Source organism: Tupaia chinensis, unplaced genomic scaffold (assembly GCF_000334495.1).
Source record: "Tupaia chinensis unplaced genomic scaffold, TupChi_1.0 Scaffold143720_1, whole genome shotgun sequence".
In the NCBI taxonomy this organism is placed as follows: domain Eukaryota; kingdom Metazoa; phylum Chordata; class Mammalia; order Scandentia; family Tupaiidae; genus Tupaia; species Tupaia belangeri.
The window spans coordinates 739,417-761,901 of record NW_006203569.1 but is presented as its reverse complement, the minus strand read 5'-3'; positions in this window follow the sequence as shown (position 1 = coordinate 761,901).

The window sequence follows — 22,485 nt, the reverse complement described above, 5'->3', positions numbered from 1 at the left end:
TTCTGGCGCTCTGTGTCTCTGGGGAGTGTATGCCCCCTATAGCAAAAAATCTCAAAAAAAAAAAAGGGTAATATTTTTTCTTTTTATCATCATTATTATTTTAGACATTTTAATTGCTATATATAACTTAGCTTGTAAAGAGAATTTATCCTGGAACCAGCAGATGACATAATGGTTATGTTGCTGGACTTCTACGTAGACTACCACAGTTCAAGTCCTGGACCTGGCAGCTTAAAACTCACGCTGGGTGCATGTGCGTGAATGCCCTAAGTCCCAAGAGAAGAATAGGGAGACGATATTATGGCTTGGCCATCCTCCCTAGGGGGTGATTTCTCACTTCCTGTCTCTTTGGCAAGCCCACGCACCCTATAGCAAAAAATCTCTCTAAATAAATAAATAAATGAATGAATGAATGAATGAATGAGAACTTACCCAACATGAAATACACCTCAGACCAGTCCAATTGAGAATACTATACCCATTATCATCAACAGGTAATAAACCACTTCTGTGTCCCACAAATATCTTACCTCTGTATTTTTTCTCCCTGATTTCCTTCAAAAACAATATGGTAAAATGTTAATGCTTGTTTATATGGCTAGTGATTACACAGAGTGTTTGCTTTGTTATTTGCTATACCTTTTAAGATTGAAATATTTTATAATATGTACATAATATAACAAAATCTTCACAATAATACCTTGGAAATAGTCATCACAAGATAAATCCTAACATTTTATTAACAGTAGTTGAATTAGAAAATCATTGAAGCACAAAGTGACAAAACTCAGTGCCCTAGACTGAAGATGTATACTATTCACATTTTTGCCTCATGATATAATAATTAAGGAATAGTCAAAGATGACAGCAGAGCACCAGATCATAGGACCTCCTATCAGTTCATGAACTGGGACTCCAGTAAATAATGTCAGGATGATGAATCTCAGCATGTAAGGGCAGACACTATTTTTTATACTTGACTTTTAGAATTAACTAGAAACTACTATCCTTTAAAGAAAAAAATATTTTATCAAGTTCTAATTTTCTAATAGCTTATAAAGCTCCTGTTATTGGTGAGATGTTCACCATTTACCAGGATTTTGTCATTTATTCCAAACAACAAATAGATAGTAAGATTAATGATCTAAAAGACACTAGAAGTAATAAAATGTGAAACATTCCAAATTTCAGTGCTAATACAAACAGATTTTTAAGATCAACATTTCAAATTTAAATAAAATTGTCTTAAAAAATTTTAACATCATTTAGATTACATAAGTAACGTCTGTGAATTCCATGACTCTTTTTGAGAGCATTTTCATGTTTCACATTGTGAAGCCCTTCTCAGAAAGAACCCTGTCAGTTATGGTGCAACTTCAGTATTAGATAAATTCTTGTCAAGCATGAACTCCAACATATTTGTTTAAGTTAGTATTCAAATTCCCGAGATAGTCACCACTTACAGTCATCCTTAAGTAAACAAGCACACTCTAAAATGAATATCAGATATCTTTAGTAAAAGTTTCAAATGTGAGGAGCTGAATATTTGTTGCTTAACTTTGGAACTGTCCTAATCTAGCATGAGCTAAATCCAGAGACTACAATTTATATTACATTTTACCTTAGAAAATCAATTAGGGTAAAAAGAATAATTTATTGTTTCTGTATATTAAATGTTCTTAATATGAAAATCAAATTCACCAAATAGAAGGAAAATACTGGATTGTCAGAGAAGTCATGACATGTATTTCTTTGTAAAAGTGTGTCATGACTTTTCCAACAACTGAATATTTTCTAAAGGAGTTCCTCAGTCATTTATAAGGAAATCAACCTATGTGAAGAATCTAAATGCATATCTTTAATTGACCACACGTGACATAGCCACTTCCATCAGGAAGTGAAGGCAGGCCAGGAAGTGGTACAACAGTAACACAGCCCACACAGGGTAGGTCCTAAGCTCACATCATGGAACCTTCCTGAACACTCCAGGCATACAAGTTCATACCCATGTCCTGGGCTCACTGATACTGGGGTGGATGTGTTATGGGGACCCTATTAGGGGTGCTTCTCTCTTTTTCTCTCTCATGAAAGAAATAAATGAGTAAACTTTCACAAAAGAAGATGAAGGCAGCTGGAAAGGAGTGGTTAGTGACTCTCATGGCTTCACAAGGTGATTTGGCACCATAGGTCTGCATACAGGTACTGAGTAGAGTTGGACTAGACAGATAACGCAGCAAAAGCATGAGAGGATGCTTCAGGTTGTGGACGGTAGCAAAATGACTCTTGATGTAACACATCCTCTTATAGTTTACTTTTAATCTTCTAATATGGATAGATATGGTTTTAAAATTGTTTTTGAGGTATTTGTTTTTGTTTTTGTTTTGTTTTGTTTTTGAGCGGGTAGTCTTTCAGAGCAGTTAGAAATTTCAGTCTTTCAGCTGAAATTGTAATTTGATTGGCCAACTAATCAAAACACTAAGAGAGCACTATTTACTAGAAGGATAATATTGAATAGATATATTTCTAAAGATTAATTTCACAATTTTGTATCCTGTTTTTCTTGATGTTAAAGGTAAATTTATGGGACCAGCAGTTGGTGTAATGGCTATGTTGCTGGACTCCCACGTAGTCGACTGCAGTTTGAGTCCCGGACTTGGTGGCTTAAACTCAAAATGGGCACATGTGTGTGCGTGCCCAAGATCCTGAGAGGAGAATGGAGGAGAAGGAATTGCAGTGTGGCAATTCCCCCTGGGGAGTGATTTTTTGCTGTCTCTCTGTCTCTCTCTGTCTTTCTGGTGAGTGCATGCACCCTATAGCAAAAACCTACCCCCCCCCAAAGAAAAAAGAATTTCAGGGAGTCCTTATTTTAGTTTGTAATAATTCCCATATAGAGTTGTTACTTTGCATACTCCATTGCCTTATAATATTGGGTCATCAGAAAAATCATGACACATTTGTGATAGAAAATATGTCGTGACTTTTCTAACAACCCAATATAATTTGGTGTTGATACAGGTGTGCTCAGATAGTTTCTAGCCTCCAGTACAATTTAGCAGATTAGCTTGAAAGTATGACTAGTTACCTTTGCTGGTTAGTGTTGTAGGTTCCTATGGGCACAGCTGATCTTCATGTATTACAAGTGCCTCAAAGTGTAAAGGAGTATGTGGAGAGTATGTGTAGAAAACTAAGTAAGCTGTTGAAAACTCTGGTATTCTATGCTGAGCACCAAATTGGTATAATTCTAATTAAGGACAGAAGAAATTGGCCTTTGTTTTTCATATACTCTAATTTCTTAGCAATTCAAAATGCATCACACTGATAGGAATATGACTAAAAGGCTGTGGGATTTAATATCAAGTTTACTGTATGACAGAAACCTCACCACATAGTAGCATAAATATAGATATATGTTTTTCTCCTATTTTTCTTTGTGTTTTTTTTTTTTTTGAGAGGTTTTTGCTATAGGGCACGTGCGCGCACCAGAAAGACAGAAAGAGAGAGACAGAAAGCGAGAAATCACCCCCCAGAGGGGGATGACCATGCCACAGTTTCTTCTCCTCCATTCTCCTCTCGGGATCTTGGGCACACATGCACATGCGCCCAGCATCAGTTTAAGCCACCGTGTCCAGGACTTGAACTGCGGTCGACTACATGAGAGTCCAGCGACATAGCCATTACACTAACTGCTGGTCCCTGTTTTTCTCCTATTTAAAAGACGTTTCCAGAGACAGAAATTTCAGGTCCTATATAATTGAACGTACCTGGGACCCATGCTCATTCTGTCTTTCTCCTAAATCATCTTGGCCTCTGACTCCCGTTCTTAAGGACTCTCTGAGATCCAAAATGGCTGTCAGAGCTCCAGCCATTACGCTCATATTCTTGACAATGGGAGGAAGTGGCAAACAGAGAAAAAGAAGTACACTAGTTGGTTTGTAAGGACTTTCCCAGAGGCTGCCAGTCATTATTTCTTATTGTATCTCATTAGCAAGGGCTTAGTCACATAGCCAAACCTAAGGGCAGGGGAACCTGAGCCATGCAATCAATCTTATTCTAGCTTAAGAAAGAAGGTAAAGTGGATATTAGCATGAGCAGCTAGCAATCTGCCACAGTGGTACCCTAAATGAAATAATTGAGTTATATTCCCAATCCTGGATGCAAAATATATTTCCTGGTGGCTTCAACATTTTTGAGGGGTGATGAAATGTTCTGGAGCTAGACTGTGGTGATGGTTATGTACTATTCTAAAATCTACTATGTGACTCTAGAGAGGAAAGAGAAAACCTCAGTCTTAATTTCTCCTCTTATATACCTGTAGCACAGGTCACTTCTGGGGTCCTAAAATGTGTGGGAGAGTCCTCTCCACCAGATAGCAAGCAAGCAAGCAATTCTGCAGCAGACTCTAGATGGGTGTCCTCTAATTCAACCCTGACACAATCTACTCTACATGGAGATAGTGTCAGATCCTACATGTTAAGGGCTCAGTTCCCAAGTCTGCCTTCCCACCACTGCCACACTGAATGCCAACAGCTTAAAAATTCCAACCAACTAACTATAAATTGGGGTTCCAATGACCCTCCTCCTTAGGTTTGATTAATTTGATTGATACCACCCTCTAGGGACGTCAATGTGGCCAGCTGTCTGGAAGCTTTCCAAACCCTGTTCCTTTGGGTTTTTATGGAGGTTTCATTACATAGACAGGCTTGATTAAATCATTGGCCATTGGTGATCAACTTAAATTTCAGCCTCTTTCTTCTCCCTGGAGGTTGGGAGGTGAGTCTAAAAATCTTTCTGGTGACCAACCCCCATTCCAAAGTGTCTATCCCTCAATAAACTCATTAGCATACAAAAACACATCATAAAAGAGATTGTGAGAATATCCAATGATAGCATTTTTTTTTGGTAGTTTTTTGCTTTAAGGCACTTAGGGGGATGGCCATGCTGCCTCCTGTTCTGTTCTCTTGGGGTTTTTAGCACACATGTACATATGTGCCTGGCAAGTCCTTTAGGCTACTTGGTCCAGGACTCAAATGCAAAGTAGTCCATGTTCAGATCCAGCACCATAAACACTATGCTATGTGCTGGCCCCTTGATTGCACATTTTCAAAGGTGAAATTTATGAGTTAACATCTCAGTTTTTAGTAACAATCTTGCAGTTTATAAACTTTAAATTTAAGAGAAGCATACAAAGATACAATAATCCTTATTTCCCAGAATATAAAGAGGATAGCTCAAAAGAGAGAGTGAGGCTCTCTGCATGGCCCAGAGGCTCTGTATGGTGGAAGGGGGAGCGGGGCATGCCACCACACAGCAACTCTGTGCCTTATGTTGGCAAGAGTGGGCACACTCAGGACAGCTGGCTCAACTGTGGAGTAGCTGGTGGTGATGGTGATGGCAATGACTGTAGCAGCTGCAAACACTTCATTTAGCAAATACTGGCTTGTTTATCATGTATGTGATCATCGTAATGCAAGTACTTCAAATAATGTCAGTTTTCTTAGAAGAAAACTGAGGCACAGATTGGTTAACTAACTTCTCAGGGTTACGTGCTTTGCAGTAGTGGCATCTGAGTTCAAATCCAGGCAGTCTGATCTCATAGTCCATACCCCTGTCCTGTATACTGTGCTATTTGCAGCCTCTGAACACTGAAGGAAGCAGAATTATGAACCCTTATTTACAGGTAAGGAAGCAGAGGAGACAAGGTAAATAATCTGGCTCAAAAGGTCACATAGCTTGTAATAAGAGAACACTAGTTTAAAACCAGATCTAGAAACAGAGTATATGGATGTAAATACCAGATATTTATAGTTTTATCAGATGGACTAGGAAGAAATGTTCACCTGTTGAAAAATACTCACTTTGTAAGCTAAATAATGTGATTTAATGTATATGTGTGTGTGTGTGTGTGTGTATGTATATATATATACACACAAGCCCAGATCTAGAAGATCCTAAACCTATTGATAATTGCCCTCCAATTAACCAGACTTTCTCTGCTATAAAAAGTCAAAAGTATTGGGGCCAGCAGATAGGGTTGTAGTTAAAAGCACTGGACTCTCACATGGCCCACTGCAGTTTGAATCCCAGACCCAGAGGCTTTCTGTCTCTCTCGTCAAAATTGACTTTAATGGAGCAAAGGTGTTTTTTTTCAACAAATGGTGGTGGAGTCATTGCATCCACATGCAAAATAGCAAACCTAGACCCAGACCTTATACCTTGCACAAAAACTAACTCATAATAGATCATAGACCTAAATGTAAACACAAAACTATAAAACTCCTAGAAGATAGCATAGAAGAAAACCTAGATTATCTTGGGTATGGCAGATAATTTATAGATACAGTATCAAAGCCATGATCTATGAAAGAAATAACTGGTAAACTAGACTTTATTAAAATTATAGATGTCTGCTCTGTGAAAGAGCAAGAGAAGTCAAAACACAGACTGGGAAAAAATACTTGCAAAAAAAAAAATCTGGAAAAGGACTGCTCTCCCAAATTTTATATTAGAACTCTTAAAATTCAACAATAAGAAAAGCAACCCATTTAAAAAAGTGGGCCAAAGACCTTAACAGACACCTTACCAAAGAAGAAATACAAATGCCAGATAAGCGCAGGGAAATAAACTCTGTATCATGTATTATCATATGTATGCAAATCAAGGTAACAAGGATACACCAATTAGAATAGGCAAAATCCTGAACATTTACAACACTGAACGCTAGTGTAAAGCTACAAGAACTCGCATTCATTGCTGGGTGGGAGTGTGCAGTCATCCAGCCCCTTTGAAGAACAGTTTGATAGTTTCTTATAAAACAAAGCTTATTTTTTACCATAGAATTCAACAGTCACACTCCTTGATATTTATCCAAGGAGTTGAAAACATATGCCCACACAAAAAGCCTGTGTATGGATATTTATAGCAGCTTTATTTATAATTGCCAAAACTTGGAAAAAAGCAAGATGTCCTTCAGAAGGTGAAGGTATAAATAAACTGTGGTATACCCAGTGCAGTAGTTTCAGCACTAAAGAGATCTATCAAACCATGAAAACACATGAAAGAAACCTTAACTGTACTTAACTAAGTGTAAGAGGACAATCTAAAAAGGCTACATACTGTGTGTTTCTAAATATATGACATTTTGGGAAAGAAAACTATGAAGACAGTTTCAGATAAGTGGTTGTGAGGGGTTGGGAGAGAAAGATGAATAGGTGGAGCATGGAGATTTTTAGTGTAGAAAAACTACTCTGTACACTAACCATGACCAATATATGTCATTATACATCTGTGCAAAACTGTAGAATGTATAATATCAAGAGTCACCCTAAAGTAAACTCTGGACTTGAAGTAACAATGTGTCAGTGTAGGTTCATCACTTATAACAAATGTACCACTCTAACAGGGAATGTTGGTAGTGGGGAGGCGGTGCATGTTTGGCACAGGGAATATACCCGAAATCTTTGTATATTTCTCTTCATTTTTCTGTGATCTAAACCTGATCTTAAAAGTCTTCCATGGCTTTTAAAATATATTTTTAAAATTTGCTATCCTCAATGCCATTCTATTTCTAATACATGTGGCTCACAGATTTATTTTTGTTTTTATTTTTAAAGACAGGGTCTCACTGTGTTGTTCAGGCTTGCCTTGAACTTATGACTCTCTTGCCTTAGCCTCCTGAGTAGCTGAGATTACAGGCACTACTGCCTCTTTTTTTTTTTTTTTTCTTTTAACGGTGAAAATAAAGTCTCAAAACTAACAATAATGAAAGTACCCTCTCTGATTTGGAGGAAAAAGTTATCTGCTTATATGGATTTAATGATTTTTATAATATATATTTAAAGTTAAATTTGATCATAGTTATCAAAGTGATTCTTGGATGTTGGATGGGACATATGTCCCCAGATGACATCAATCATTTTGGACTAATATGCTCTCTTGGGCTCAGTAGCAACATGGTCAATGAATCATACACATAAACACACACAGCTGAAGATAGTGACCTGCCACACAAGGCTTGTTTTTAATTAGATATTCAAAGCACATGTTTCCTTTGTTAAACCTAGTGTGATGCGCTAAGACAAATTTCTTTCATTTTTTCCACTCCAGATGATCCCATATGGTCCTGTAAGCGTATGACTCACTTTTGACAGGCATAGCATTTTTTTTTAAATGTAGATTGTAATTTTCTAGCCACTTACAATATAGATGTCTATTGTACTCTTATTGCTATACTTGAACAATACATATGAATCTAAACAGTTTATTTTTCAAGTTAGTTCAAAGCTCAGGCAGTCCTACCTTGGAGCAGAAATATTATTTCTCAAGTGTGCATACATGGAGCTCTTCTCTATGTAATCAGTGCACTTGATATGTGCGATATACATTAAAACAGGGAAATTTACATATTCAAAAAATATAAATTTGACTGAGGTTCCTCTTTTTTTTTTTTTTTTGAGAGGTTTTTGCTATAGGGCGCATGTGCTCACCAGACAGACAGAGAGAGACAGAGAGACAGAAAGCGTGAAATCAACCCCCAGAGGGGATGGCCACACTGCAAGCCTTTCTCCTCCATTCTCCTCTGTGGATCTTGGGCACACATGCACACGTGCCTGGCATGAGTTTTAAGCCACCAGGTCCAGGACGCAAACTGTGGTCAACTATGTGGGAGTCCAACGACATAGCCATTACGCTAACTGCTAGCCCCTGAGGTTCCTTTTTTAATGAGAGATGTCTTCTACTTATAAAAATAGGACATATTATGTACCTATGGCATAGCTGATCCTACACCCTGACATTTTTTTCTTTCAAAGTGTATCTTTATTATTATTTTTTACATTCATCACTGTATATCATTACACCATACAAAAAGACTTCTCCCTGCATTTATACACTGAATGTTATTTCAGTCAAAGATATTATCATACACATTATCATCAATAGATAATTTACCATTTCTGTGTCCCTTAAATGTTTTGCTTCTTTCATTTTCCCCTTGATGCCCTCCCTACACCTTGACTTTACTCACTCTGCAAATATGTTAAGATGAACATAAGACAATATGGTCCAAATATAGTAATTGCGGAACTCAGAACTCAAATACAGAGACATGTGATTTCAACAGAGACATAACAGAAGAATGATTTTAATGGGAAGTCCTACTGTCTTTTTCCCTGGCTTTTTAAAATTTGTTGAATATTCATTATCTCCCAAGAAATATAAAAATGCTATTAGACATGTTTAAAATTTAAATTTTAGAATTAATAATTTTTCCTACTTAAACATGAATATAGTCATATACTCAGGTGTGCAAAAATGTGACTTTCTTTTCTCTTTGTAATCAAATTTAATTTGTTTTACACTTTCACCTTGTTTGTCCTGATGCAGAAAGTAACTTTAGTGTTGGGAACCAGCAGTTAGCGTAATGGCTATGTCGCTGGACTCCCACGTAGTCGACCTCAGTTCGCGTCCCGGACACGGGGGTTTAAAACTCACACCAGGTGCGTGTGCGTGTGTGCCCAAGATCCTGAGAGGAGAATGGAGGAGAAGGGATTGCAGCGTGACCATCCCCTCTGGGGGGTGATTTCCTGCTTTCTGTCTCTATGTCTCTCTCTGTCTGGCAAGCGCACGTGCCCTATAGCAAAAACCTCTCCAAAAAAAAAAAAAAAAAGAAAGAAAGTAACTTTAGTGACTTCCTGATAAACTTAGTTCAGATTAGTGATCTGGGTGCAGGATGACTTCTCTGCTTATCACTTTCCCCATTGGGGAGCTTATATAAATGCTGTCCCAGAGAAGAAGGGTTCTAATCTGGCCTCTCACTCAAGGTGCTACTCATTTCAGGGGTCCTCAGCATAGATGAAGTTTATTCTCACTCGAAAGGCAACTTACACCTTCTGCTAGTGTTGGCCACTGCCTACCTGTCAAGAAGCAGTCTCTCATGACAGATCCTGGTGGGAACTGTCTAGCTTTTGTCCAACTAAGGGAGTACTATTAGCTGTGCACACGTTGACAGCCAGGCTGCCATTTTCTCTTCAACCCATAGGGTATTCTCAATGTTCCTCTGAAGTCAACAGAAATCATAAATGAAAGAAGGGCTGTGTGAGTTTGGAGTCTCTTGCCCTTTCATGCCTCAATCCATCATGTCACTACTTCCACTCTGACCATCCAGTGGCAGACATGAAGGACTTTTCCCTGAAACTTCTCCCCTTCTACTAGAACAAAGTAAACAGTGTCTTTTCTGAGATTCCCAAACATGAAACTTAAAGTAGGATTCCACTCTGTCCTTTTTCTCAGAGGCATTCTGGTGGACAGGAAAGGCATACAGTTTCCAAACATGTCTAACTATCTTGATTCTTTCCATATCCTACCTCCCTGGCTTTTATCAAATATCCTCATCACGTGGAAGTAGTTGGGAAAAAGATGCATGGGGAAAATGGTATGCTAGATCTACTGTTAAATCTTTTGTATTTTACCTGAACCTCAGCATTTGAACATAGAACTCAGTAATTCAACATTTTTGTTCTTTGACATCATCTCTCATTTTGGGGAGTTAATAGTGACCCATATATTTTATGGATCAAATGAAAAAATAATTTAAAATCTAAAGTAATTATTCTGTCATACCAACTTATAGGCAGCATTCTGTAAATTATGCTCAAAAGAATAAGGCAGCTTTTATTTACATATTGGGTGGCTTTTGCTAAAATTTCATCATTTAAGTAGTTATTTAAAGATTCTTGTACTAATAAATTTTATATTATTTTGAATTTGTACTATGGAACTAATGTTAAGTAGCTGTAACAAGGGCAAGCTAATTATTAATAAATGCCATGACTAAATGAAAAAAAAAACCTTTTAATTTAATTTAAAATATGAGGCATTGCTTTTCAGATAGTGTTTGATATTTGAGTAAACTCACCTTATTGCCTTGTTTCCCAGTGCTGTCTAAAAGAGGGAGAGATTATTTCGTCATCTAACAAATAATTCCTAAATGTAACAAATGCTGACAGAAGTGACAAGCATTTGCTTTTCTTTGAATGGATTCCAAAGTTCATTCCACTTGCTGCATACGTTTCTTGTTCTCCAAATAACTGCTCTAACAAGCTTAACGGCCACTAGCAAATTGGTTTAAAATAGTTATGCACACTAAATATTTTGCCTATGACCTCTACATTGTGATATCAGAAGAGGCACAGAGAGCTGACCTTTTAATGCCTGGAAGAGGAAACTTATTTAAACAAATTTCAGAGTGGTGGGTGCAGTGAGGGAGATAATTTTGTCCAAGTTTCTCTAGGATTATTTAAGTATTTCCTACACAGAACTTTTATAGGGATTTTTTTTAATTGCCACTATCAAAATACTCCATAGGCAGTCAAACAGCACAGTGTTTAAAAGGATAACCTCCCTAGTTTTCAGCTATAAGCTAATAAGGAAGGCTTGCATTGTCATTTCACCCACACTTAGGGAATCGTATCATATATATATGCCTATCCCTGGCCTACTGCTAGAGTTAGGCATTCTTTAGTAACTGTTGATTAGTCAGAGAGACACAACTTATTTCAGAACAAACTGTTTTGATGTAGAAATGACAGTGAATTGACTAGAATTTTCATAATTCATCTAGAGAAGATAATAAAAGTAGGCTTAATGTTATTTCCTGAAAGTAGAGACCTCTACTTGGTAGCTTATCCATGTATCTAAATATTGAGTAGCCTGGACCCAGAACATGGCCAGTATTCAAGGACTGATTAAAATAGAAATAATTAAATAGTTATATTTAACTCACAAAAGGCCTCTTTGTATCTCATGTTAGGTCTCTTGCTCTAATTTTGCATTTGAGATTGAGTGGGATTAATTTGTGTGTGTATGGCTCACAGATTTTAAGGTAGCCTCATGAGTCCCACCTCCTGATGTTTATAATTTCTTCCCCTTGAGTGTGAGAAGTGTCTGTGAATCCTTTATAATTAATAAAATATAGCAGTGACATTACATAAGTCTGCATCTTGCTAGAAGTCTTGCTTGAGAATCTTGCTTGCCTCTCTACGGACTGAAGAAGCTATCTCGTAATTCTTACAGACCCAGTAAGTTAGTTCTTCCCACAACCTGTAATATCAGAAGTGGGCCCTTCTCCAGATGAACCACCAGATGAGAACTCAACCCTGCATGACACTTTGAATTCAGCCTTGAGTCTAGGCACACCTATGTCCAGACTTCTGACTCACAGAAACAATGAACTAATAAATGTATGATGTTTTTAGCACTAAATTTGTAATAGTGTATTATTAAGCATAGAAAACTAACACAATTGGCTTCTTAAAATATAAAACAGAGACACTGCTACTCAAATCAGGTATTGACAGCAACAATAGAAGAGATACCTGATAGGAGACAGGCATCTTTTAAAAACGTAAGAACTCAAAAATACATAGCTATAGCTATCTGAATCCATTTAGCATAGAAACTAGTTGTCTTATATGCCAGTATAATTTCTTTTTTTTTTTTTTTTGAGAGGTTTTTGCTATATGGCGCGTGCACTCGCCAGACAGACAGAGAGAGACAGAAAGCGAGAAATCACCCACCCGGGGGGAATGGCCACACCGCAATCCCTTCTCCTCCATTCTCCTCTCGGGATCTTGGGCACACATGCACACGCGCCTGGCGTGAGTTTAAGCCACCAGGTCCAGGACTCGAACCACAGTCGACTACATGGGAGTCCAGCGACATAGCCATTACGCTAACTGCTGGTTCCTATATGCCAGTATAATTTCTAAAAGCATTTTGAATGTGTTCATAATTATGACTTTAAGTCCACAAGCATGAGTTATATCATAAAAAATACATTCTATACAGGAAAGCAGAGATCTATGTAATACAATTATGAAGGAAGTTTCACAATCATTCGTGTATCATTGGATGTTTTTGACCAAGGATCCAAGAATGACTTGAGAATTTGATGTTTATCCTTGAATTGAATCAAAGAGATTACAAAATAACAAAATAGTTGTAGCCAAGGACTTACATATGATGTGTCAGAATGTTTATAGAATCTTAAATGAGAATTTTATATAGGTAAGTGCTCAAACTGAAAATTTAAGTACTACTTAACTTCTGTGCAGCTGAATAACTTGGCCTGTTTCCAAGTAGAAAAGAGTCCTAGAATTAGATACAATAAGGAATGTCTAATAAGATAGTGGGCTATGAATTGGTTTTTCCATTGGAATGTAGGGCCTGAAAGGGGGAAGTTTCTTAGGTGTAAAAAAAAACAAACAAAAAATAAATAAATAAAAATAAAAACTAGGAAATGAAAGAAATACCATTTAGTGATTCTAAACAAACAAAAAAACCCTATGACTTGAAGCAAATGTATATAACATTCCCACAAAACTGCTTTAAGTTAGTTTTTCATGGTTTTCTCTGTATTTCGTGGAGTAAGAAGATGTCATATGAGTAAATGCTGGAGATGTCCGAAATCAGCAATTTGAAACCTTGTTTTATAGTCCTAGCTCAAACACATTCTAGTCATGTCACCTGACTGATAGGTGTTATAGTGGTTAAGGTGTGGGACTTCCACATGGTCAACTGGGGTTTAAATTCTTGGCCTGGTGGCTTGAAAATCACACTGGGTACATGTGCATGTGTTCCCCAAATCCTGAGAGCACAATGGAGGAGATGGGATTGCAGAATGGCTGTCCCCCTCCAGGCAGGGGTGGGGGTTGGGGTAGAGAAGGGTGGGGGAGTGGGGTGCTTTCTCACTTTCTCGCTCCCTGTCTCGCTAGTGAGCACATGCACCATAGAGCAAATACCTCCTTCTAAAAAAATAAATAAAAATGAAGATGAGAATAATATTCCCTCCCATAAATGTAGATTATGCACCTTTGATAAAACTGTAAGAAAATTTTGTTGCAGTATATTTGTGGATGGTGCTGATAAAAAGCTAAACAATAAATAACAATAGTAAATAACAATTAAAATCTAGCATGTTTATGAAAATCATAATATGAGTTTTGGAAAGAATCTCTTTATGTACTTTGGATTTGGGATTGCATTTTACATTTATAAAGCACTTTTCCTAGCATCCAATCATTTGATCCTCTTGGTGATGCTGGGCACTGAGCATTACCGAAATGTTATGCTAGCAGTGCCTTCTTATCTTTGTAAAACCTCATACCCACATGTGTACTTTATTGATAATTGAAAGGTGGATTTGTCCAGCATCCTGTAACTGGTCATGTTGAAACCAGTACCAATGCTAAGACTTTTAACTTGAATCTCACATCTAATTCTGGGACAGTCCAGTAGGAATATATCACTTATCTATAAGCAGAAGTGGGCATCCCTTGAGAGCGGAAGGGTTTCAGAGTAAGCACACTGCTTCCTCATCAGCAATAGCCATCTGCTGTTCCCAGTAGCTGACTCAGACTGGGAATGACTTCTGTCAACTCAGAGTTTTGGATAAACAGGGGATCTCTCATCATTATGTTCTTTTTTTTTTATTATTAGTTCATGATAGAGCAATGTGGATATGTATGAGAAAGAAAGATGAGCAATTTCTGCAGTGTCTGGTCATGTCATAATCCACTTTCTCTAGCTTGTTGGATCTTGGGCACATACATGCATGCTTAGCATATTTTAGGCAGCCTGGGCCAGGTATTCGAACCATAGTCACTTTGTAGAACCTGGCTTTTCTTGAGAAGTGCATTGCTGCTGGAGCCCTGCCCTTGTCATTAACTTCTTTCTAGAAACTCTTCTCAGTAGAGTCCATTCATCAAAGATGATGGTTAAAAACAACTTTTTCTTTGTCCCATGGACCCTAATGCTAAATAAGTCCCATTTAAAGTATTACCTCTCTGTGAAAAACTACATCAGATTCTAAATGAATAATGAAATTTAAATATGGCCTATTCAGACATTTGTTCTGGGCCTTACCCAGTTGTTAAGTGACTTATTTAGATATCTAAGTATGATAATGTATTAATAAGATTATATAGTCATGTATATAATATGTTCCCTGTTTTGTAATCAAAAAAAAAGAAAAATTTTAAATGAATGTATATTTATATGAGCATTCATTTATTCATTTTTGCAGCTAAGTTCAAGAGAGCACAGGATGAACAAAATATGGCATCTACGTTGAAAAACAATTTGTTATAAAGTCTTAGGAGAGCTCAGAGCCTGTTTAATGGGGATAATAAATAGTTGGTACCTACCACCACCACCCTCCTCAACCCCCAGACACATGCTCATGCAGAAGTCTCTGTACTGTGGTACTCTTTTCTATGGTACCAGAGAATCTTAGAAATTCCCTATAGCTCTAGGCATGAGTAGTCTTCAGGAGGTGATTGGCATTGGCATTCAGTCTACAGTAGAATAAAAAATTCTTCGGAATTTGAATTTCACCAAAATTTTCCATATGACTTGTCACTTGTGATCTCTCAGTAGCAAATGAAATCACAAACTGTATAAATGACTTTCAGTGGAAGATATCTGGGGTAACAAGAACTCTTCAAGTAGTTGTACTACAGAAGATGAATTTTGACTTTTATTGGATGAGAATGGGAACAAGTGGGTAAAAAAAATGGAAAAGAGCTTTTAGAAGATTTTAAGACTTATTTTAGAGTAAAAAAAGTGTGATAATTAGAGTTGCCATGAGGTACTGAGTCCTTAATTGCTAAAACTTTCCAATTTGATTCTGTATGCAAAAAACTGCTAAAAATGAGATTCTCTCTCTAAAGGAGAGATTCATGGGATAAACTCCTTGGTGCTTTCACGTCTTGTTTTGTTTTAAGGTTTTTGCCACAGGGCACATGCACTAGCCAGAGAACAGAGAGAGATAGTGACAGGGAAAGTGAGAAATCACCTCCCCCTCCTCAGAGGGGATGACCACACTGCAATCTCTTACCCTTCAAACTCTTCTTGGGATTTTGGGTACATACACGTGCACTCGTATGATTTTCAAACCTCCTGGATCAGGACTCGAACCTTGGTCAGTCATGTGGGAATCTAGTGCCTTAACCACTGTGCCATCTGCTGGCCCCCATTATATCTATTATTTTTTTTTTAAGTTTTTTTTGTTTGTTTGTTTGTTTGTTTGTTTTTTGCCATGGGTGCATGTGCTTGCCTGGAGAGAGAAACAGACAGACAGAGAGGAAAAGTGAGCCATCATCCCACCCAGAGGGAGTGGCCATGCTGTCATTTCTTCTCCATTCTCTTCTCAGGATTTGGGCACATGTGAAGGCACATGTGCCCGGTGTGATTTTCAAACTGCCAGGTCTGGCACTTGAACTCTGGTCAAGCATGTGGGAGTCCAGTGCTTTACCCACCACACCACCTGCTGGCCCTTCTATCATTATATCTTACATGCCACTCACGGTTTATTTCATTGTTCTGTACTTTTTTTATTTATCTGCTCTCCTACTAGAAAATGATTAATTAATTGAACACTATTAGGGACTAGGCAGTACTAAGTACTGTTGTCATAGCTTTTCAATACTCATGAGAATATAAAGCAGAAAGGATCCCTGTTCAAGAGATGAGGAAACTGAGGCTTACAAAGGTTAAATAGCTTGCTTAAATCACAGTGTTAGTGACTTCGTGTTCTCTACCGCTGCATAATCCAGCTTCCCTGGAATATTAGTGGACAAGTGATGCTTGGATGAGAATGGTAACAGGCTTGAGTAAATGGGAAAAGCTGTCCCTTAAGTAAATCATTTTTATTTCCCACCAGCTAATTGGAGACAGGCGTTAAGAGGAAGGAATTAGTTCCACTCCACAGTTGCCAGGCTGAACTGTGCACAGCTTTCAACAGAGGTGGGGCGGGGTGGGGTAGTGGGCAAAAGAACATTGTTCTAATTGAGATCATAGAGGAAAGTGGTCTTGCAAAGGCTGTGAATAGCCACATTGAAAGTCCATTTGGTATCATTTCATTAATTTATTACCCATAATTATTAAGTAAAGTTTCCCATTGTAATTCACAGAGCAATAGACTTTACAGTTGGTGCAAGCTTTTTCTATTGCAGGCTATGTGGAGTCTATATAAGATTTTGCTCAAGTTAACTGCAACCAAATGCAGGTCTTTATATCAGACTGGGTCTTGCAAACCTAAGGAGGCTTTTTATATTATTCCAGAGGACAGGATTCATGTGTCTGTCCCTCTCAGCTTTGTAAGATTAAACAAATAGGTAACTCATAAAAGTTATAGATATCTGATCGTTTGAAATAGGTACGTCTTTTTCATTCCCTGGACACATAGCTTCCTGTGAGCATGTAGAGTAAAAGCCTAACACAAACTCATGTCTACTAGGAATTAACTCTTTCAACTCTCAGAATTATACGCAGATTCTGTCCTGTTGTATCCTGTGAGGGATCTTTAAGAAGTTTATAGAAAATGAGTTATTATGAGAAAACTAGGCTTGGATTTCAATTTTCTTGGCACCCAAATGAGTACTCGAATTCCATTTTCCACAGACTTTTTGAAGTCCATTTGTAGGGCTATGTTCGATAAGATATGAATTTTTAAAACTCCTCCAGTGTCTTTCTATTATGCATGCTAGTTTTGTGGACTTTTAAACTCTCTGAAAACTGCCCTTTCAAAGGTCTTGTACTCTTTCTATCATGTATTATTCAATAAATCATTCTCAGCAAGTAAGTCAAATAAGCATATTAGTCTATGTGCTGCATTTAAACAGGCCTGTTAAACTGGCTACATTTTGGCAGTTTGCCCAATTAAAGGTTGTCATAATGAATCTATCTAGAACAGGAATGAGCCCAGTCAGGTTTCAAATGAAATGTATGTTTTGGTATAAGAAACCTCTAAGGGGATCCAGCACTGCAAATTGCATAAAGTGATACAATAGTCACAGAAGCTCAGAATTTCAAGGGAATGAAGTATAGCATAGTCTTCCAACTATGTCATATATTAATCAAAATGGTTTAGTGTCAGCTTTTGCTTTCAAATTCCAGTGACTAAGAAGACAGCTTATTTTCATAAGGATATCCTGATGTGTATGTGTATTTTAAGTGGAATGTTAGATGAATGAGTTACGCTTGTCCAACCAACTCCTTTTAATCCTTGACCATTTAAATGGAAAATCCATCTAAGCTGACTTTATCCCATGGAAGTCACTTTTCAGTGAGGGAGATTAGGGACTGTCATTGTGAACAGCACACTCTTGCACTTGAAACAGAAGACTCTCATTATGCTTGTCTGAATTATGTCCTTTATTTTGTTAATTAGAGTGGCTATTACAACCAGATTTCAAGCCAGGCTTTTATTGATTGTTCCCAAACAGGGAGAGAATTCAGCTATTTACAGGATAAGCATTAATTTTTGGCTTTGAGTCTAGTGACAGCTTTCTTCAAATTTGAATCCATTGAATAAATTATTGGGCTTCTGCTGAAAAATTATTAATACAATTGGTATTTGAAATTAACTAGAAGGATTATTTTACATGTGTGTATGTTTATATTATATAGTTTATTTTATTAGGTAGTCAGGAAAGTCATGACGTAGTTTTCTATGCAAAAATGTGTCACGACTTTCTCTACCACCCAATATTTATCTTTTATTTTTTTTTCCATAGGGAAAAAAGTGGACAGAGACACTCAACAGGGGCTTAGCATGCCATGATCCTACCCACTACCTCCCATCAAGCCAGAATTATGGACATATCTGGCATGTTTCTCAACTTGGAATCCAAATCCCAGACCTTCCTATTTATTATAGTTCCTGAGTCATGCAGAGGCACCCTGCTACCCTCACCACCATGGCTGGGCCTTAATTTCTTTAAGTGTCAAATTTTCTTTCTTCCATTTTCCCCAGTCCACTCCATAACAGACATCTTTGATTTAAGAAACTTCTGGTTCTTCTCATCAGAATCCACCAATTCCTGACTGAAAAGACAGGTTCTGACACCCACCACTAGGTGATGCTAGGTGGTTGCCATTACAAATTGGGTTTTGATTTCACTCACCCCCTAGAGCACATGAGCCTACCTACCCCTTTTCTTGTTAACCTGCCTGCAGGTGTCAAAATAAATCTATGTTTCCACATTAAATCTGGGATGATGTTACAAATAAGCAGATGAAAATTATCCTCTTATAATCGTTTTTACAGTGGGAAAGGGAGCAGGAGAGGACTCCAAAAGAAATATTTAGGTCATATATTTCTGCTGGAAGGTGCCAGTCCAGGACTGGATTTAGTCAGCAATGCTATGAGCGGGACTTGATATTTTGCCTGTATGGCTGCCCGCCAGGCAGTCTTCTGGCCTGACATATGGGGTGAGGGGAGGAAGAAATTGGCTTGTGGCTTTGTCCCTCCTTCCCATCTCCTTCCCATATGCCTTCAGAAAAATTACTAGTAGAAGCTTCTGTTGATGTGCGTCAGAGCTCCAGAGTGCCTGCTCTTACCGGGCCATCCCCAACCCATGAGGTTGAGGGGACAGGCACGGCTCCCACTAGGAGCCCCAGACAGTGTGTTGAGAGACTTGTGAGGTCACAGGCAACCAGAGCAACTGCGTGGGCCACTTTCCTTCTCAGTCCCTGGAGACACAGACCTCAGTGAGGGAGCCTGGCAAGTTCTGCCTACCACCTGAGAAAGTAGCCTGTCTTTACCTTGCATAGGACTGGGACTCTTATCCGAGCCTCAGAACCCTGAGTCTGAGAAGGCTCCTCAAAGGCCCTGGCCTTGGCCAGAAGGCTTCTTCACTGAATCGAATTACCAGCTTTAAAATTCAAAGTTGCCAGCACGGGCTCTCAGCTTTTATGAATTTCCAGGCCTGCTTATTAAGATGTCACTTAAAACTGCAAATAATTGTGGTAACTGGCATCAGTTCTTAGAGGGCTTGATGAAGCGTATTATTCCAGAGACTTGTCTGACTATTTCTTGAAATATTTTTATTATACCCATATTCTCTATTTCTTGAAGCTAAATACAACATTTGAAGGGAGGCTTTAAAAGAAGAGAGTAATAAAAGGATTCTTAGACTCTTGCAGTAGAAACTTTATTGTTATTTTAGTTATAATTGCATAACTGGCCCCATGATAAATGCAATTAAGATCTGCTTACGATGAAATGAAGCATGTATTATAGTCATGATGTTTGACATAAATGCTCTAATCTTTCCTCAAAGTGGTACCTTTGATGGTCATTTTATTTTCTCATCTTACTGTATTTGTGCATAAAATTAATGAAGTCTATTTAACTTTTCTAATAGGTATATTTGGACTTTGGGTTGCTGATCTTTCTACTCGTACAATTTATTTTGTCTTATTTCATCCTTCTCTACTTTTTGACCTGTTCCCTCTGCCTATATTTGATTGAAAATACCAGCAATTGGAGCATGTAGAAGGCTAAATTCTAAATTGAGATGTTTTCCAAACTGTGTGTATTTCAGTTTCTTCAAATCCACTTCAAAATAATATCAAGTTAACTATCTGGATGATAATTATAAACAGATCAAATGTAATGCAACTTGAACACACAGTGCCCAGAAATCCATTCTTCCATAATGTTTAATGTTGACTGGAGTATTAAGCTTCTTGAACCCTTTTACAAATTGGTTTTCAAAGTGGATTTTGGAGAAAAGAACATTTTAGAAGCTATAATATTCTCCAGTGGTAAATGGTTGTGAAAAATGGTTTGGAAGAAGACATTTCTAAGTCCCCTTTACTGTATAATTTATGGATCAGTTAGCAAATGCTCAGCACTACATTTCTAGTAGACCAAACAAAGAAACATTGATAGTAGCTTTCGGTATTGTTTTGTTCACTGTCAAAAGCTGCTTACATGCATGAGAGAGACAAGCAAAGAAAGAGAGAGAGAAAGCACTGCTCTCTATGGGGCCCAGTCATGATGCAATCCTCTTTTCTTCCAGTTCCCCATCCCTTCAGGATCCTGGGTACACACAGGCAGGCTGGGCGTGATGCTGATGTGATCAAGATTGGAACCTTGGTCAACCATGTAAAATCTCGCTTCTTCATACTATTTTACCACTATGCTATGGGGCTGGCCCTGTAGTATTGTTCAGAAAAAGAATTACTATAGAAGATAATGTGGAAACAAATAAAAATACTCATTACAGGGTATTAAAGAAGAAAAACCTGCCCAACTTATTTATGTATCCCTATTCCTAATGAGTTTTATTTTTTTCAATAGGCATTTATTGAGCAGCTTTTACCTCAAGCACTATTCTGAAAACAAACTTTCAAAGGAAATTATTACTGCTTTCCACAGTACCTCTTTTAAATTTATGTCTGCATCAACATACACAGGAATGATCTAACTAGAGAAATATAGGACATAAAGAATATTTAGACAAAATGTACTGAAGAAATTAGAGTATAGAGAATGGGTACCAAGTCATTGAATCAGATTGAGATTGCCTTTCCCAGGCTTTTGTTGGGCCAAATAAATAAACAAAGATTTTCAGGGTTGTTGTTGTTTGAGAGACAAAGAAAGGGCAAGTGAGACATCACCCTTTCCCCCAAGAGAGATGGCCACAATGAATCCCTCCTTCGTTTGTATTCTTCTCTTGAGATTTTGGGCACATATACACATGTGCCTGTCATGTTTTTCAGATCCTTGCCAGATCTGGGACTCAAACTGTGAAGTCAGCCATGTGGGATCCAGTCCCTTAACCATCATACCATCAGTTGACCTACCTTTCAGGTTTTTTATTGTTCAAGGTATTTTTTCCTCCCAGAATTCATCCCCAGTAGTCTTGTGGTATTGTTTGACTTGTATGACTTTCAAGACAGTATTCAAACCTCAAGAATCACTCTAGCCCACTAGGAGCCCCAGACAGTGTGTTGAGAGACTTGTGAGGTCACAGGCAACCAGAGCAACTGCGTGAGCCACTTTCCTTCTCAGTCCCTGGAGACACAGACCTCAGTGAGGGAGCCTGGCAAGTTCTGCCTACCACCTGAGAAAGTAGCCTGTCTTTACCTTGCATAGGACTGGGACTCTTATCCGAGCCTCAGAACCCTGAGTCTGAGAAGGCTCCTCAAAGGCCCTGGCCTTGGCCAGAAGGCTTCTTCACTGAATCGAATTACCAGCTTTAAAATTCAAAGTTGCCAGCACGGGCTCTCAGCTTTTATGAATTTCCAGGCCTGCTTATTAAGATGTCACTTAAAACTGCAAATAATTGTGGTAACTGGCATCAGTTCTTAGAGGGCTTGATGAAGCGTATTATTCCAGAGACTTGTCTGACTATTTCTTGAAATATTTTTATTATACCCATATTCTCTATTTCTTGAAGCTAAATACAACATTTGAAGGGAGGCTTTGAAAGAAGAGAGTAATAAAAGGATTCTTAGACTCTTGCAGTAGAAACTTTATTGTTATTTTAGTTATAATTGCATAACTGGCCCCATGATAAATGCAATTAAGATCTGCTTACGATGAAATGAAGCATGTATTATAGTCATGATGTTTGACATAAATGCTCTAATCTTTCCTCAAAGTGGTACCTTTGATGGTCATTTTATTTTCTCATC